Here is a 4957-nt window from a genome sequence, read left to right on the forward strand (position 1 = left end):
ATTAGCTGAACTAGGCCCTGGGGGGGGGGGGGGGAAGAGAGAGAGAGAGAGAGAGAGAGAGAGAGAGAGAGAGAGAGAGAGAGAGAAGAAGCCTATCTCTACATAACAAACAGTAGAGATATCTTCTCCCAGAAGTGAATAGAACCTTCCCCCATCTAAGCCCCTTCTGATAATTAGTACCTCTTTAAAAGCAACCAAACACTTTTCCTTTTCTTTATTATTCATTCTCAATTGACTTGCAATCAGCATTTTAAGGGTTAAGAAAATGAAGTGGGGGGGGGGGAGCTGGGTGGCTCAGTGGATTGAGAGTCAGGCCCAGAGATGGGAGGTCCTGGGTTCAAATCTGGCCTCAGACACTTCCTAGCTGTGTGACCCTGGGCAAGTCACTTAACCCCCATTGCCTAGACCTCACCACTCTTCTGCCTTAGAATCAATACCCAGTATTGGTTATCTAAAATTATTAAATTTTATTTATATATTATTTAATTATTTAAATAATTATTTAAAATTATTAAAAAAGGTAAGGGTTTATTTAAAAAAAAAATGAAGTCCCTTTGGAAATTACAGTACAAAGGGTCCAGTGAGGAGGCCATGGAGCCTAGAAGATCCACTATGAGAGTCTCCCCTGGGAATTAGTCCCCCTGTCTAGAAAGACTGTGGCTATAGCCTTGCACATTCCTGAATTAGGACCAAAACTGAGAAAGTGTTAATTTGAGAAATACTCCCATGATTCAAAGAGAGCTGAGAACCAAAAAAGGGGGTGGGGGGTAAGGAGCATGTCAGATAAGAAACCAATGACTCAAACCTAGGTGGTGGCAAACTCAAGGCACCAATGTATACATTTCCTATAAAATCAGGATTCTTTTTTTTTTTTTTTTTAAATCCTTACCTTCCAAGGCAGAAGAGTGTTAAGGGCTAGACAATGGAGTTAAATGACTTACCCAGGTTCACCCAGCTAGGAAGTGTCTGAAACCAGATATGAACCTAGGACCTTCCATCTCCTAGGCCTGGCTCTCAAACCACTTAGTTACCCTGCTGTCCCCCATCCTCTCACCTTTTTTTTTTTTTTTAAAGGATCCTTTTATTAAGCTGATGGACGTGACTGAGGTAAGATCCAGCAATGTTCCCGCTGTCTGCTTTTTTTCTAATAAAGGCAATTCCCTGTCAGCATCTTATCTAAATCTCCTATCTGCTCATTAGAGTGATTTCTGGGAGTGCTCCATCCCCCAAAATCCCACTCCACACAGTAGGATTGAGTCAGAATCGGTTAATCCAATTGATCGTCTCTTAATCCAACCCTCATTTTACAATCTGAGGAAACTGCGGTTTAAAGAGTAACTGAGGCAAGATTGAAGTCAATGAACATTTATTAAGTGTCTCCTGCTAGGCCCAGAGGATTCAAATAAGAAAAAGGGCAACTCCCTGCTCTCAAGGCACTTCCAGTCTAACGTGATAAGAATTTACAAAAGTATATACGAAATCGACTTGAACGGGTCTTCTTGATATCACATTCGCTAGGCCAAGCGACTTCACTAGGGTCTTTGGAGGCCTGGCCCGCCTCCGCCCTGAGTTACCTTTGCCGTTTTTTAGGTCATAAACGCGGAGGAATCCCCCTCCTCCTACACCCAGGGTCCTCCAGAGCCCCTCCCCCCGCAGCCTAAGAGCATTCCCAGGACCCCAGGAGCTGGTCCTGCCCTCCCTTTACCTGGGAGGAGGCGGGGCCAGGCCTGAGAGTATGTCCAAGGGCATCTCTGGGGAAGCCGGTTACGTGACCTGAGGAGCCCCTCCACCTGGCGAATTCCTCCCCACTCCATTCCAGGGGCTGAGGGGAGTGGCCTGGGAGCATCTTCCACCAGAGAAGGGGCGGAGCCGGAAGGAACTACTCCCCATACCAAAGGCTAAGGGGCAGGGCCTGACAGAGGTTTCCCGCCCTCAGCCAGAGGAGGGGCGGAGTCTGAGGGAACTCCCATGCTAGAGAAGAGTTAGGGCCTGGTAGTGCTCCCCCTCCACGGTGGACCAGAGGGGCGGGGCCTAAGCGAGCTCCTCCCTAGAGCCAGAGGGGCGAGGATTAGGCCCCTCCTACCAGAGAAGGGACGGGTTGCCTCTCTCTCCTAAAATCAGTTCTGGTTTGCTGCCCTTAGGCACATTCTTTCAGTTTCCATTTCCAGCCCTGAGGTCTTTTCTGAGCTCTAGACTACTGGCATTTTTGAAGCCCTTACCATGTGCCGGGCACTGTGCTAAATACGCCTTTTTTTTTTACCCGTTACCTTTCTTCTTAGAATCCATACTTAGTATCGGTTCCAAGGCAGAAGAATGGCAGGGGTTAAGGGACTTGCCCATAGTCACACAGGTAGGACATGGCTGAGGTCAGGTTTGAACCCAGATTCTTCCGACTCCAGGCCTAGGGCTCTATCCTCTGGGCTACCTAGCTGCCCCTTAAGTGCACTTTTTTTCAAAGCTGAGCTTTCCTTCCTTCCCAGCTCATTCTTGTTGCCTCCATTATTTTTAATGTGGGACCTCTCAGGTTAGAAATCTTGGTTTCTCTTTGACTCTTTCCTCCTTTCATATTCCAGTGTAACCAGATTTCCCACCTCAGACCTTCATAATCTCTCTCATCTGTCTCCTATACATAGTTCTATTGTCACCACCCTAGTACAGAGGCCCTTATTACCAGCTAATTTTGTACCAGGGGCAAGAATGTAAAATTATATTGTTTGAATTAGATGCACATTTTATATATATTTTTTTTGCCTCACCTTTGGCCTGAGGCTTGCCTTCCCTCATATTACATCTCATTACCAATTACTGGGACAGCCTTATAATAGGTCTTCCCACCTCCACTCTCTTCCCTCTCTAAATTGTCTTTTATCCACTGCCAGAATAATTTTATGCAGAGATCTGGTGGTGTCATTCCTCTGCTCAAAAATCTTCAGAGGTACTGCTAAGCCACCTTCCTTCACGTTTTTTTTTTTATTTTTTCCCTTGATATTCTTGATCTTTTGTTCTTCCAAATAAACTTTATTATATGTTTTTCTAATGCAGTAAAAAAGTTTTTGGTAGTTTGATAGGTATGGCGCTAAATAGGTAAATTAATTTGGGTAGGATGGTCATTTTTATTATGTTAGCTCATCCTACCCATGAGCACTCAATGTTTTTCCAATTGTTTGGAAAGTGTTTTATAGTTATGTTCGTATAATTCCTGTGTTTGTTTTGGTAGATAGATTCCCAAGTATTTTATATTATCTAGGGTGATTTTAAATGGTGTTTCTATTTCTACCTCTTGCTGCTGTGATGTGTTGGAAATATATAGAAATGCTGATGATTTATGTGCATTTATTTTGTATCCTGCAATGTTGCTAAAGTTGATTATTTCTATTAGCTTTTTAGTTGGTTCTCTATGATTTTTTAAGTAGACCATCATATCATCTGCAAAGAGTGATACCTTAGTCTCCTCATTGCCTATTTTAATACCTTCAATTTCTTTTTCTTCTCTTATTGCTACTGCTAGTGTTTCAAGTACAATGTTAAATAATAGAGGTGATAATGGGCATCCTTGTTTCACACCTAATGTTATTGGAAAGGCTTCTCATTTATCCCCATTGCATATGATGCTTGTTGATGGTTTAAGATATATACTGTTTATTATTTTTAGGAAAGGTCCTTCTATTCCTATACTTTCTAGTGTTTTCAGTAGGAAAGGGTGTTGTATTTTGTCAAAGGCTTTTTCAGCATCTATTGAGATAATCATGTGTTTTTTATTGGTTTGCTTGTTGATATGGTCAATTATATGGATGATTTTCCTAATGTTGAACCATCCTTGCATATAAAGCAGCAGTCATCAAAACAACATGGTACTGCCTAAGAGATGGAAGGGAGGATCAGTGGAATAGACTTGGGGTAAGTGACATCAGCAAAACAGTGTATGATAAACCCAAAGAGCCCAACTCTTGGGACAAAAATCCACTATTTGACAAAAACTGCTGGGAAAATTGGAAAACAATATGGGAGAGATTACGTTTAGATCAACATCTCACACACCTCACCAAGATAAATTCGGAATGGGTGAAAGACTTGAATATAAAGAAGGAAACTGTAAGTAAATTAGGTGAACACAGAATAGTATACCTGTCAGATCTCTAGGAAAGGAAAGATTTTAAAACCAAGCAAGAGTTAGAAAAAATTACAAAATATAAAATAAATAATTTTGATTATATTAAATTAAAAAGGTTTTGTACAAACAAAAACAATGCAACCAAAGTCAGAAGGGAAACAACAAACTGGGAAAAAATCTTTATAACAAAAAATTCTGACAGGGGTCTAATTACTCAAATATACAAGGAGCTAAATCAATTGTATAAAAAATCAAGCCATTCCCCAATTGATAAATGGGCAAGGGACATGAATAGGCAATTTTCAGATAAAGAAATCCAAAGTATCAATTAGCACATGAAAAAGTGTTCTAAATCTCTAATAATTAGAGAAATGCAAATGAAAACAACTCTGAGGTACCACCTCACATCTAGCAGATTGGCTAAAATGATAGCGGGAGAGTAATGAATGTTGGAGGGGATGTGGAAAAATTGGGACGTAAATGCACTGCTGGTGTAGTTGTGAACTGATCCAACCATTCTGGATGGCAATTTGGAACTATGCCCAAAGAGCGATAAAAGAATGCCTGCCCTTTGATCCAGCCATAACATTGCTGGGATTGTACCCCAAAGAGATCATAGATAAACAGACTTGCACAAAAATATTTATAGCTGTGCTCTTTGTGGTGGCAAAAAACTGGAAAAGGAGGGTATGCCCTTCGATTGGGGAATGGCTGAACAAATTGTGGTATATGTTGGTGATGGAATACTATTGTGCTCAAAGGAATAATAAACTGGAGGAATTCCATGTGAACTGGAAAGACCTCCAGGAATTGATGCAGAGTGAAAGGAGCAGAGCCAGAAGAACA

The sequence above is a fragment of the Gracilinanus agilis genome, chromosome 6 (assembly GCF_016433145.1).
Source record: "Gracilinanus agilis isolate LMUSP501 chromosome 6, AgileGrace, whole genome shotgun sequence".
In the NCBI taxonomy this organism is placed as follows: domain Eukaryota; kingdom Metazoa; phylum Chordata; class Mammalia; order Didelphimorphia; family Didelphidae; genus Gracilinanus; species Gracilinanus agilis.